The following is a 14,640-nucleotide window of genomic DNA, read 5'->3' as shown; positions in this document are numbered from 1 at the left end:
TTTGCTGTACACTTGAAACTAACACACCACTGTTAATCAGCTGTATTCTAATATAAAATAAAACACTAAAAAATTTCTATGTCTTAGGGCATATCTCACATCCTAGGAGAACTGTGTACTATAGCTTTCTGTCACAGGAAAATAAGTAGGAAGGGAAATGAAGACTTGTGGTATGTTTGAATCAAGTGATGTCATATTTTAAGCTATTTTTCCCCTTTTTTAAAAACCAGGTGAATATACTAATGTTAATATTGATACTCAGAAATGGGTCAGCTGATATCCTGGGAAATCTTTTTTGTTTTGCTTTGCTTTGTTTCTAAGTTCACCGAGGACAGGTAGTGCGTCATTGGAAGGACTGATGCTGAAGCTGAAACTCCAATACTTTGGCCACCTCCTGTGAAGAACTGACTCATTTGAAAAGACCTTGATGTTGGGAAAGATTGAAGGCAGGAGGAGAAGGGGGCAACAGAGAATAAGATGGTTGGATGGCATCACCAACTCAATGGACATGAGTTTGAGCAAGCTCTGAGATTTGGAGATGGACAGGGAGGCTTTGCGTGCTGCAGTCCATGGGGTCACAAAGAGTTGGACACGACTGAGTGACTGAACTGAGAGACAGATATACAGAACAAACGTATGGACAGGTAGTGCTCTAGACTCTAAATGTCTCTAAGGGCAGTTTTTAATTTATTCCATGTGGAAATGCATGAGAAGACCCTGAGCCTGATAGAATGCTTTCGCATATGATAGACATTCAGTTAATATTTGGTAATGATGATGGATTTTAGGCCAAATATGTTTTGAGAGTTGAAGTCTTCTTGTGAACAAGAGTAATAAAAATGATGAACCTTTATTAATCACTTGTTTCAGGCAAGATGCTAAGCATTCCACATAGATGTTTAAAAATTCATTGTTAGACCAACCCTAAAAGACAGATATTATTATACCTCTTTCAGAGATTAAAGCAGAAAAAAATAAAAAGCAAATAAGTTGAGAGTTAGAGGTACTAAATAATATTACAGCTGTAAATTGGAATACTTGTGCCCTAATTGGAATCAAAACACTCTAACTCCAGAGTTTATACTCTTCATCAGTCAGTATGCTATTCTGACTTGCCACATGATGTCCCATAGTTGTGGTAATAGCCATCAAAAAGGTAATTTAAGGGAAGGACTGATTTCAAAAAAGACTATCAAAGAAAATCCATATTTGTGGGACATTTTGCCATGGCAGTTGGATGTCTTGATTTTACAGAAGATGACTTGTGAGATACCAATTTAATTAGCCAAATTCCTCTTGGTTCTCTATATAGTTACTGTCTTCCTCTACCATGGAAATGACCCTGAAAATTGTGTCCGCCTCTGGCTGTGTTTGTACCCTAACGAAATATTCATGTAGTAGGTCAGTTGCTTCCTAAATGTTTCATGCCATTTTCAAAAGCCATTTTCTGATCACAGAAGTGAATGGAGTCCTCTGAGAAGTGACAGGTGGTATGAGAAGGCAGATGATTCCACTTAGCCATAACGTAAGTGACATGCACAATATTAAAATATGTAAGTTTATATGCTTGGACTCTTGCACAGCCTTTCTCTCCTATTTATAACACTGAATGTGACTGGTTCTTAGCAGCCTATTAGAGACCATGGAGAGTCTATTCTAAGGCCATGATTTATCATGGCATTCACATCAGGATGCAGCAGACGCTCACCCTGTTGTAGGCCTGGGGAGGGACTAGATGGCTCGTCCGTTTGTGTGACTTGCCTAGCCTGCTATTCTCTCATGACGTCTTCTTCAGCAGAGGGATTATAGACTTTCTAGAAGTTAAGGACCATGTTTGTCAGACAGGGTGTATATATCTTATATCATTTCTTATAGGTAAAGCTGTTTCTTACAGGCTGAAATGTTTAGAGTTGCTGTGTAAATGAATATAGAATAATGCCATCTTCCTCAAGGAAAAGTTTGGGAATTTAAATATCAGAATTCTTTATTTTTAGTTTGTTTCTAGCTGTTGTCAAGTGGGGATTTAGCTTTTTTTTTTTTTAGAATACCTCAATAAGTGTCCAAAACTTATAAGACATTTCTGTTTTTACAATCTAAGCAACACTCTGGTAGATTTGACATTCATAGAGACTCTTCTCTTCTTCTGATTTTTTTTTCCACCTGGTTTATATATTTTGCTATATTTTTACTCTGTACCATTGCATCTCTCTAAATTGCATGTATCTTGCCTTTAATCTCTTATTTTTCTTATTGTAGTTTATAGATAATAATGTAGTTGTATAATGTGTTGACAGTTTAATTATGATTATTGTGCCTTAAAGGCTGGAATAAACACAAAAGGTCAGAATATTCATTATTATCATTGCTATTATTATTATCATTCTGAGCTACTTGTTATCTTTTTTGCTGTGTCAAATTGTGCACAGATGCAGAACTAGAATAGGATCAAAATCAGCCATGTCTTGCAAAATAATTTCAACTTTTGTGCTGTTTTAAATTTATTATTTTTTATGCTGCAATAACATCTAATGTTTTCTTTAGGAACCAAAAAATGCATATTTTTTTTGACAGTAGCTGCCTTCCAAACCTCTTTTTTGATCAAGTTGGTAGGCATAGATGTCAAGCTAAATCGCTTTTTACTTCAAAATGCTAGTGTTCTGTGTATTAGAGGTAACCTCCATGCAGTATAAGCTACTTACTTCAGTGACTTCTTCTGACAAGCATCTGCCTCTTTAACATTTAGTGCACATTGGTGAATTTTACTTGGTTTTGGATGAAGAACTGGGAAAACCAATTATCTCAGTCTTGCACCTTTACCCGATGAGAGATCGGTCATGTACTTTAATCATAGTGTCATGTCATGCCCAAACTGTTTCTTGCTTTGCACTGAGTTGCTGCAACTGTCCATCTTACTTTGATTACTCTCAAAAATGTATCCACATCTATCTGTGTCTAATTTACAGGCATAAACTGCACACTGGTAACAGCAGAGTATGATGAAGGGAATAGTAAAAATTTAATGTCAGAAAGTCTGATTGCAGTGCTGGCTCTATCAATTATTAGATGTTTGATGTTGGGTGTGTTGATGGTCCTCTCTGTGCTTCAGCAGCTTCAATGATAAAGTTTAATTATTTATTAAAATAATAATTTTCAGGATGTTTATAACATATTTTGTGTGTTATACATTATACAATTATATATAAATATAATCTTAAATATGTTACAAATTAGGTATTATATATTACACAAACATCTTGTGTTGAATATATTTATATATTTTATGTGTGATATATATTTTGTTTCTCCTTTCAGTTTCATTTCAAAGTTGATGTGATTTATCTCAGATGAGTCAGTGTTTTCACCCCTTTGGCCATTTTAGTCTTGGAAATCTTTCTTTTTTAACTATGAAAACAAAGGTAAGGGACCTTAACACTCCCTTGTTTCAATAGTCACTGACTCTGACTTACAGGTTGGTCTTAGAGAACTTATCCATGTGATGTGTACTAATTCTTAGTGATATCAATCACTAGTAGGTTCCTCAGACCTAAGAGGTTTTCACTTTAAATTCAAAATATCCCAGGGACAGTCTCTGAATATTGGACTAATATTCCTTGTGTTCTAGGTCTAAATGTCATACTGGTGGAATGACTAAAATATCCTGGTAGCCCCAGAAAGACAAAATTAATTATCTTTTGATGTCTGGTCCATCAACAAAGGCTCTAAATTATAACTACCTCCAGTAGGTATTAAGTATTATGTCAGTCACAGCTGAAGTAAAAATAGATTCTAAGAAGAGAGAATAGTATAAGCAAATATACTTTTAGATTAGAGATTAGAATTTTCTGTGGCGTTTTCTATGTAGGAAATGGTGAGAAGTCCATTGCAATAAGAGCACAGAATTTTTTTTGTGTCGAGGAAAAATATGCATTATCTAGGAGACATCTGATTGCTTTGATTCTGAGAGCTTATTATTATGATGACATTTTTGTTTATTAACTGTGCTGCCCAAAAAAGGTAAGTTTTTGATTTATAAACATAAATATTAGCAAAGATTATGAAGGAGTATTAAAAATGGGAAAACTAGTCACTATACATTTAACATAAATTTTTAAGAAGTACATATATAGAAAGACTGGTAGTAGAGTTTACTGACAGTGGGGGAAATTTTAGACATATTGATAGCCTGATAAAATATTTATGTTTAGTTCTGCTGTGCTTTCTACCATACAAATGATGATTTCAATTCCTATTCGCCTCCTCCACAACAAACATACTGCTTTTGTCTCTTGGAACAGAATCTGTTTTCATTCATACTCAACAATTAGACTGCTGAGCTGTATAGGTTGGGAAGTCTGAAATGAAGTGAGTGGCTTTTAAATGTTATTGGTGTCCTGTAAAGGAAAGTCTTCTTTATCCACTCTATGAGTAGAAAAAAATTCAAGATAGCAATGTGAATTGTTTGCAAGTAAGCAAGGAGAATTGATTGAGGAACAGAGATTTAAGAAGAAAAATCAGATGGTCACTGAAATAATTGAAGTAAGGGATGTTGAAGTACTGACCTAAGGCAATGAGAGTTGAAGAGGCATTTTAGATTTAGAATGTATAACATGAAAACATATTGTTCGGGGTTGAGGAGTTGGAGATGATGAGGAAAACTCTGAAGAATCTAATTTGGGTGATTGGTTAATTGTGATACTGTTAACTTGGGTAGGGAAAAATGAATGAGCTGAAACCATCTGTTGAAAAATGAAGTGGGTTAGAGTGAATTAAGGGGCTGTGGAAAGTTGCAAAGCTTTGGAGTAGTAAAAGAAATAGCAAAAAGGATGAGTAAAAATCATATTTAGCCTTCATGAGGTTACAATCGAGGTTGGAAATAGGAATTGATATTGACATTCAAGTTTTCAATGGCTCCTCATTGACTGCAATAGCAGCTTTCAATATTTTCCTAACCTGAAATATTTGTTGTTGTTTAGTTTCTAAGTCATGTCCAACTCTTTGGTGACCCCTTGGACTGTAGCCCACCAGGCTTCTCTGTCCCGGGCAAGAATACTGGAGTGGGTTGCCATTTCCTTCTCCAGGGGATCTTCCCAACCCAGGGATCAAATCTGTGTCTCCTGTGTCTCCTGCATTGCAGGCAGATTCTTTAATCACTGAGCCACTTGGGAAGCCATGGAAGCCCTACCTGAAATATAGTGTGGCAGTATCCACATTTTAAATATTATCTTATTAGGCTTTTGCATAGACAAAACTGCATTTTTAATTATAAAATTGCCTATTCAGTTTAGTTCAGTTCAGTCGTTCAGTTGTGTCCAACTCTTTGCTACCCCATGGACTGCAGCATGCCAGTCCTCCCTGTCCATCACCAACTCCCAGAATATACTCAAACTCATGTACGTTGAGTCAGTGATGCCATCCAACCATCTCATCCTCTGTCATCCCCTTCTCCTCTCACCTTCAATCTTTCCCAGCATCAGGGTCTCTTCCAATGAGTCAGTTCTTTGCCTCAGGTGGCCAAAGTATTGGAGTTTCAGCTTCAGCATCAGTCCTTCTAATGTATTAATTAGCTGTAAATACAACCCTCTCTCCTAAGTATCTAAGTGAATGAGTGGGGTATTATAAAGGGATAACCTTACATAAGCTCTATTTTATTTTTAAAGATATTTATTTCAGTTTTGATAGTTTAAATCATTATTTGAATAAATTACTTATAACATTTAAACTAATCTGAGCACTGAAACTTAGAACTAGTCTAGACAAAAAAGTTGCTGAACTTGTTAGCCCAGGAAATGGACTAGAGGTCTCCACAGTGAGACCCTATCTCAGATTTTAATGTATTTCAAATTTCTTCAGTAAATTAGCTTTCATTTTTAAATATACAATTGGACTTAACATTCATTCAGTTAGAGATGTTTCTGTGTGCTACACTGGCAAATGTTGACCAGATTTTTCACTGACATCAATTATATCCAATCCAGGGCACATGTCTGTTAATTAAGATCTCCCTTGCTGCTGCTGCTGCTGCTAAGTTGCTTCAGTCGTGTCCAACTCTGTGCAACCCCATAGACAGCAGCCCACCAGGCTCCCCTGTCCCTGGGATTCTCCGGGCAAGAACACTGGACTGGGTCACCATTTCCTTCTCCAATGCATGAAAGTGAAAAGTGAAAGTGCAGTCGCTCAGTCCTGTCTGACTCTTCGCGACCCCATGGACTGCAGCCCACCAGGCTCCTCCATCCATGGGATTTTTCAGGCAAGAGTACTGGAGTGGGGTGCCATTTAAATAGTACTATATGGACTTCCCTGTGGCTCAGCCAGTAAAGAGTCCACCTGCAATGCAGGAGACTTGGTTTCAATCCCTTGGTTGGGAAGATCCCCTGGAGAAGGGATAGGCTACCCACTCCAGTATTCTGGCCTGGGGAATTTGATGGACTGTATAGTTCATGGGGTCACAAAGAGTCGGACATGACTGAGTGACTTTCACTTTCTTCAGTTCAGTTCGGTTCAGTCACTCAGTTGTGTCTGACTCTTTGTGACCACATGCACGCCAGCCCTCCCTGTCTATCACCAACTCCCGGAGTTTACTTAAACTCATGTTTATCAAGTCGGTGATGCCATCCAACCATCTATCCTCTGTCATCCCCTTCTCCTCCTGCCCTCAATCTTGCCCAGCATCAGGGTCTTTTCAAATGAGTCAGCTCTTTGCATCAGGTGGCCAAAGTATTGGAGTTTCAGCTTCAACATCAGTCCTTCCAATGAACATTTAGGGCTGATTTCCTTTAGGATGGACTGGTTGGATCTCCTTGCAGTCCAAGGGACTCTCAAGAGTCTTCTCCAACACCACAGTTCAAAAGCATCAATGCTTCGGCACTCAGCTTTCTTCACAGTCCAACTCTCACATCCATACATGACCACTGGAAAAACCATAGCTTTGATTAGACAGACCTTTGTTGGCAAAGTATGTCTTTGCTTTTCAATATGCTGTCTAGGTTGGTCACAGCTTTTCTTCCAAGGAGTAACCATCTTTTAATTTCATGGCTGCAGTCACCATCTGCAGTGATTTTTGGAGCCCCCCAAAATAAAGTCTGTAAATGTTTCCACTATTTGCCATGAAGTGATGGGACTAGATGCCATGATGTTAGTTTTCTGAATGCTGAGCTTTAAGCCAGCTTTTTCACTCTCCTCTTTCATCAAGAGGCTCTTTAGTTCTTCTCTTTCTGCCATAAGGGTGGTGCTACCTGCATATATGAGGTTACTGATATTTCTCCCTGCAGTCTTGATTCCAGTTTGTGCTTCATCCAGCCCAGCATTTCTCATGATGTACTCTGCATATAAGTTAAATAAGCAGAATGACAATATACAGCCTTGACCTACTTATTTTCACTTTCTTAAACAGTACTATAAGGATGTTACTAGAAAGATAAATACAGAGAGAGACTATTCTGAGGCAGATAGCTTCCTGCTTTACAGTCTGTGAAGCAAAGGAGAATTCTACTTTTAAGGCCCTCTTTCCATTACAAGTACAGGGTCAGAATTATTACATTGTTTTAATTTGTGATTTTAAATATTATGTATGTTGGGAGTGTGAAAGGTGAAATGGAGGAACGAAAGGTGCTATGAGTTCCCTCATTTCAGGCAGAATCACCACAGCTATTACCAATCCTCCCTAATCAGTTCCCAACAAAGGTCCTGCCTGGTGTGATTCGAGGCAGTAGAATGAGACTGCGTTTGATTTAGAAGGAAAAGAAACCTATATTCTTTAATTAGAGAATGGAGAGGTGCGAGCTGGTGCCCTCCAGTGCATGGTCTTCTCCCTGGGCTGTGGGTAGGGCTGCTTTATAGGGTTCTTGTCAGCAGGGACAGATGGTGTTCTCTCACAAATGTGGTACAGCTGTGCTGCTTAAGACTACAGATTGGAGTACCCAGCAGGCACTGCGTCTCCACGTAATCCATATAAGGCTCACTGCCGCCATCTTGAAGAGTGGCATCCTGCTCGGACTTCTGCCCACGGCACCAAGCTGAGGCCTCCATGCAGCCATTAGGCACTAGGAGCTCAAGTCTGAAGGGCCAGGCCAAGTCCTCTGCCTGGGCCACACGGTGAGCAAGAGAAACCAGACCAAGCACAAAGGAAAAGAAGAAAAGGTTAGACTTTATTTTATTACCGGATTCTATTTTTATTTCCAGGGACTTGTTAATGGGCTTGTGCTGGTGACACTACTAGAGTGACATCTTTGAAGCGAGGACAGTGCTTTGAAAATAACTCTTGTGTGTGAGGTGGGAGGGGCCACAGAGGATGCAGTCACTAATGTTTTTCCAATATATTATGATTTGTTGGGCTGTCCGGTTAACCAAAGGTACTTTGCATTTCCAAGAAAAAAAAGTTCTGTTTTCTTACATTTCAGAAATGTAGGCATTATAAAGAGAAAGAATGTTTGTGAGGTGCTCTTAGGTATTTAAATCTTTTGTGACAGCCAAGAGGAAAAAGCAGCCAGCAAAACAAGTCGATTTGCTAGGGTGAGCAGGCACCCCATGGCTATGTATGGCTTCCTTCTGTGCCTTTCTGTGTGTCCTTGTTGATAAATTGCAAGCAATTCCTTGTGTTGATGAGGATGATATGGGGGAAAAAACAAAAAAACAAGGTCCCTGATTCTGTTAAAAAAAAAAATCAATGATGAGTTTGTAAAGATTTAAAGGTAACATTTGAGTTAATTTAATTTCTGTGTTTGATTACCTTTTATCTCCCTACTCTCAATAAGAGGTTTTCTGCTGTCATTTTCCTGATGTTTGAAAGTGAGGTTTGCTGACCGCTGAGGACTGCTCTCCCATTAGTATTAGTCAGACATGGCTCCCGTGGTTCTGTCATGGCACCCTGGAGTTTCCCTGACACTCCCTGTCCTTGATGTACTTGTTTCCTTTTGGGTCTCTGGCTGGGAAGAGTGGGGCAGCACCTGTCAGATCTGGTTGAGCTGCCTGGATGCTGTCAACATTTCCTGGCTGCTCTGACCAGGGAGGCAGATTCAGAAAGAGTTGCACACACCAGAACTTTTATGTTGTCAAGTTGGTTCACAAGCATGCATTATCAGAGGAGATTTAATGCAACAGGGACTGAAATAAAGTAAATGCCTGTTTTATCCTATCAGCTAAAAAGCATTTACGTGGATGTATTAATTAGTAATTGGCAGATCATTTCTTGAACACCTGATGCACCCATGATAAAGCTCCAGGCCCAGTGAAAGGCATGACAAGAATAAGATGTGAAACCATTCTCTCAAGAAACTTATAATCTCATAGTGGAAGTAAGAATTATGTAATTGAGCATATTTAAGGTGTCAGTTGCCACACAAGTAAGCCTAAGGGAACTCAGAGAGAAAAGCATCAGAGGCATTAAGGAGAGAGGAGGCACTCTGGGAGAGGAGTATTCAGGCGATCTAGCAAGCTTGGGAAATATATTCCTTTGAACTAAGTTTGGAAAACTTGATTGCATGTTCCCAAGAATCCAGAATGCCTCAAGGCATCATATTACATGATACGATAGTTTGTGAAACGATGGAGGGTTTCTATTGGTTGTACAAGATTGTCACAGGAGACATTTAGGAAGATGAAGGAAAGGGTTGTTGAAGAAAAAGGGGTGAAGCAATAGGAACATAAAGGCTCCCATCACTCTGCCATATATTATTCCTCAGAACTGAGTCATTAAATTAAGTATACACCTGAATGGAAAGATTTACACGAAAGGATGAATACCAAGAGGCAGGAATAATTGGAGGATATTTTAGAGGCTATTGCTACAATTCACCTTCTCACACCTGAAATTCATAACATTTCCACAAGCAAAATACCCTCCTCTCTTCCCCAGGTCCCTGAAATTCTCATCTCATTAAACTAATAGCTCAGAAGCCCAGAATCTCATCATCTAGATTAGGTCCAGGTGTAGATGAAACGCTGTTGTCATTCCTTATGCAAATTATGGAGTGGCTAGAATCACCCCATTTCAAAACGGGGAGAAAAAGGAACATAAATGATTCACATTTCAGAAATGGTGCAAAGCTATTTGGTGTAAGGGGGAAGGATGAAGCCATTGGCATAAGGCATTCAGGGCATCAGGGAGACTGGTTTATAAAGGAACTGGGTTCATAGACAGCCTTGCTTTAGCCTTTCGACTCATTTCTCCTGCTGCATTGAATGGGTAATGGGTGTCAGAACTGCACTTCGTTAAGCAAGCTGCCCTTTTTCTCTGGCACTAAAGCATCACTTCACAGCGTGGCTTGGGAACTTCATTTCTAAGCCTTATGCATAGGACCCTGTACAACTGAAATAACTGCAGTGCCGAAAGGTGCCACTTCCTGTAATGTCCATCTGCATAGTTCATTTCACTCTACCTATTAACATTTCTCCCTTGTTCAGAGCAATGATAGTGCATACGACTAAGTTACTATGTAAAAGCTGTATGCTGCTGTGCTGATAATTGGAAACCTTCAACTGTATGTGGCCCAGTGGAACAAAGTAAGCCTGCTGGGTTTACTGTTCTAATGCATTTGTTTTAGAAGAGAAGGATATTTAAGGTGAGTTTTGGGTGCGTGCTTATAGGCTTGACAGGTAAGGTTCTTATGTGATGTGTTAACTGTGTAGAGGCTAATTCCAACTTGGAAATTACAGGGCCAACTCTAGGAGCTAAATAGAATAAGATAGTGTAACACATGATTTTTAAAAAATGAGCTCTCTATATAAAGCATTATACAGAGTCTATCAGAGTTTTAAAAATGTGTAAGACAGTTCCTACTTTTTAAAAAGATTATATTTGTTAATGGAAATAACAGATATGCAGATGCCCATATTACAAGGCAGACTATAATAAGTATCCAAGAGAGAGAGAAGAAAAATGTCATAGAATCTCTTCGAAAAGCAAGGAATCAGGAAAAGTTTCATGTAGGAGGTGTTATTTAAAATGGGCATTGAGAAGCAGTAATCTGAGAAGCTTACCACTACAGGCTGATAATAATAGAAGACCTGGTACAGGACATTGCAAAATCGTTTTAGACAATAAGAAATAGATTACTTGTTCTAGAGTTGGGAATATCATTTATATATAAATATGATATGTATAATATATGTATATTTCTGAACTCTACTTACACCTTAACTAATATAGAATGTCTGAAGATGGAACAGAATACTCACTTTTGCTCTGCAACTCTTCAGGTTTGAAATCCACTTGAGTATAGGTTACATATGAGAGAATATCAGGAGATAAGATTGGAATGTAGGTAGCTGGGAGATAGATGGTAGGATTTTATTTTTTCAATAAACTAGGAACAAGTAATGCTGGAATTTCCTGATCTGCATTGTAATATATTTGTACATTATGATCTTGCACATTATGGGATTCAAAGGTAAATAAGATAGAATTCCTGTACTCTAAAGACTCATTGTCTTGTAAGGAAAATAAAAATATACATAATGATAATTTAAAACAGTGTGATATATGGGGGTATCAGAGATATTTCCACTATATTTAAGATATGAATCAAACATTTTCTTATTTTCACTATTTGAGCCTATCCAGCCTCTAGGTAACTGAGTGATCACATAAAATACTTTGACAACTGAGCACTGTGAAAATTTTTCTAGAATGGATTTAAAAATAAGAGAAATTGCAAGACTAGGACCAGTTAAAAGGTAAGTTAATGCAAAAGTCTGGGCAAGATGCTTAAGCTTTGTTTCAGGTAGTATCTCTTAATGAAAAATTCCAACAACAACAAAAAAACAGTAAAAAGTTATCTTTGCAGTGTAAATGGGATGGTATTGAATTGGTGTTATTGATGGCTTAATTGAATTTCTGATGAAGAGCTGAAGTATACAATCTCAGTCTCAAGGATCTAGAGTAAACACTGGCTGACCTTGCTCAAGAAAAGAAAAAAGAATCAAGGTTTTGGTCTGGTATCTGGACATCTGAATTCAACAGACTGATGACATAGCAGCAACCTAGAGAAATGAGGTTTCAGTTTCAATCTCTTTACATGTCTTTTACCCCTGATTGGTTCCATGCTTAAAGACTGATTCCTGGGCATAGGCACCTGTCTGTAATGAGAATTGCAGTAGTAATAAGAGGACATGAAATGATCAGCACATATCCTTCCACACTCTGGGAAAAAGAATTCCAAGTCCAATTTCTGGAAGACATCCCAATGACCAATATTCTTAGTATAAATCTACATCTTCATTTCATATTGGAACATAGCACCCAGATTATGAATATGAATTTTTATTGTGCTCATTAATTGTGAAAATATTTTTCTTGTATGTTGTCCTTCAGTTACCATGGGCTAAGAAGCTGGGCAGACTTGAATGAACGAAGACAAGAACATTTGTTTCACACCTGTAGTAAAGTAGGAAATTTCTGATACTTCATCTATCACACTAGCTTTTATTACAATTATTTGTGTGCTATTTCTCTCAGCAGGCTGAGTCCTCAAAGCACAGAGATTCTATCCTATTTATCTTTACACCTCCTGAAATATACAAATTATTTAGTCATTGGTGAAATTTGGCAAAGATTCCCAGAGAATGGTTCTCCATACATGAGTTCATATGATTGGTATGTTTTAAGAAATTTTAATGTGTTGTATCATTTATTAATAACAATGATTTTATAACTAGGTATTATCATTATTCCCATCACACTAATATAGAAACTAAGGTCCAAAAAAGGTAAGCAACTTTCCTAAGAATGAACAGTTAGAAAATAATATAGCCATAATGCATAATTAGGATATGGCCAGGCTTTGAGCTCTTAAGCACTTTGCTAGTTGATTCTATTCTATTTGTTCATTTTTATCAGCATGTTTTTTATAATGGTAATAAAATCCCTATGTTTGTGAGGCACTTTCTACAGCATGGAGGCTCTATATGTTATCTAATTGCCATCACAGAGGCTCACTGTCGAAGGCCCGCATAGCAAGTATTACCTTTACATTACAGGTGAAGAAACAAAAGCTCTGAGAGGCTGTGATTTCCCCCAGAGCTACAGAACTCATAATTGGAAGAGCTTATCCTAGAATCATGCTTTTATGACTCCATTTCAACTTGGTTTCCTCATTTGTGTTTTGGGGATGATAATATCTACATTGCAGTGTCATGTGAGTAAAGTAAGGTACCTTACCAGGAAACATGCATCCGATAGATGTTTTCTTCTCAGCCATTATTATTATAACTTTGTTTACATGGTGGCTAATGTTGATGGCGCCTCTCGAAACAAAAGCGGATTTTTCTTTTCAAGATTGGTTTAAAATTCTGTGTTCTTTCCACTTGGGTAAAGGTTCATTTTCTTGCTCATTCATCTATTTTTTTCTTTCCCTATGATCAAGCTTGACTATTAATGATTCTACTTGATCTTTGTTTACATTGGGGATATATATAAATTATTAAAATTATAGTTCTAATTTCTTCATATCCTATCTCTATTATGTTATAAAATTAATATTTATAGTATCTGATATACCTTCCATAATTAATTTTGTGGTACAGTTCTCAAACTCTTTGTTTGAATTTTTATTCTTTGTCATCAAGTCATGACTTAATTTTCATTTCACTTTATTCTGTTTCATTTATATCTGTGAAATTTCACCAACCTTAGCTACAGTGTCATCTTTGAGTCTTTGGCACATACCAGGGTCAAATTCTTCAGATTTGATTGACTATATATACTGGCTGAATATTTGTGAGATTTGTTGGCCATGTTACCAGCACCAAAAATGAGTTTGAATTTTGTCCTAAAACGGTCAGTAATATGGGGCAATATTATATTCTCTAGGCATCATTGTAAAAAGGAGATGATATTTTATTAATTTTGTTTATGTATAATTACTAAAATTTTTCTTGGCCCTGATTGTTGGTACAACTGGGTATCTACATGTAAAAAAATGAATCAAGACACAGATCTATCTTACAGCTTTTACAAAAATTAACCCAAAATGCTTCATGGACCTAAATGTAAAGGGCAAAAATATGAAACTCCTAGAAAATAACAGAAAATCTAGATGGCCTTTTGTTTAAACTTAAATATTTAACTATAAAACAAATTTAAAAACCATATGCAAATAATATAATGCCAATAACCAACTGATAAAAGCTAGTAACATAATTTTAATATGATGAAGCCTAAAATTATTACTCTGCTGAAAACTTTGTTGTGGCTGTTGAAGTGACTGGCATAGTACAGGTTTTGTTAAGTTCAGTGTAATGAGGCTCTCCCATTTTGTGCTGTGACATCACCTGGTTCAGATGCTTCCTTCTTTATTAAGTCCATCTTTTTCTCTTGTCCTTCAACCCAAATAGTGCTTTTTGTTATTTAAATTGTAAATACAGGCACTTATGAGGGCATACATATTACACATCAACAGAACCCAACAGACTTAAACATGTTTATTTTAATTATTTTCAGTTCAGTCACTCAGTCGTGTCTGATGCTTTGCGACCCCATGAATCGCAGCACGCCAGGCCTTGTCCATCACCAACTCCCAGAGTTCACTCAGACTCATGTCCATCGAGTCAGTGATGCCATCCAGCCATCTCATCCTCTGTCGTCCCCTTCTCCTCCTGCCCCCAAACCCTCCCAGCATCAGAGTCTTTTCCAATGAGTCAACTCTT

At 37.6% G+C, this 14,640-nt stretch overlaps 1 long non-coding RNA gene across 12 annotated transcripts in view; it reads left to right on the top strand.

Annotated features, from left to right (window-relative positions):
- The first annotated feature begins 5,610 nt into the window (after positions 1-5,610).
- LOC147365747 (uncharacterized) overlaps positions 5,611-14,640 on the top strand; it is a 298,664-nt gene continuing 289,634 nt past the window's right edge. Inside the window, exons 1-5 of one of the 12 annotated variants that reach the window (XR_015132701.1) lie at positions 6,316-8,136; positions 10,399-10,556; positions 11,558-11,670; positions 12,308-12,380; positions 12,973-13,130. This is a non-coding gene — a long non-coding RNA (uncharacterized LOC147365747). Of the gene's footprint in view, positions 8,137-10,398; positions 10,557-11,548; positions 11,671-12,307; positions 12,381-12,451; positions 12,590-12,972; positions 13,131-14,640 lie in introns of all 12 variants that reach the window. The other 11 variants (XR_015132696.1, XR_015132700.1, XR_015132699.1 and 8 more) reach the window with 11 other exon arrangements.

This window comes from Bos grunniens, chromosome 9, assembly GCF_055505025.1.
Source record: "Bos grunniens cultivar Pamir isolate PY7600 chromosome 9, Bosgru_T2T1.0, whole genome shotgun sequence".
Classification (NCBI taxonomy): Eukaryota; Metazoa; Chordata; class Mammalia; order Artiodactyla; family Bovidae; genus Bos; species Bos grunniens.
This window is presented reverse-complemented; position numbering and strand designations above follow the sequence as displayed.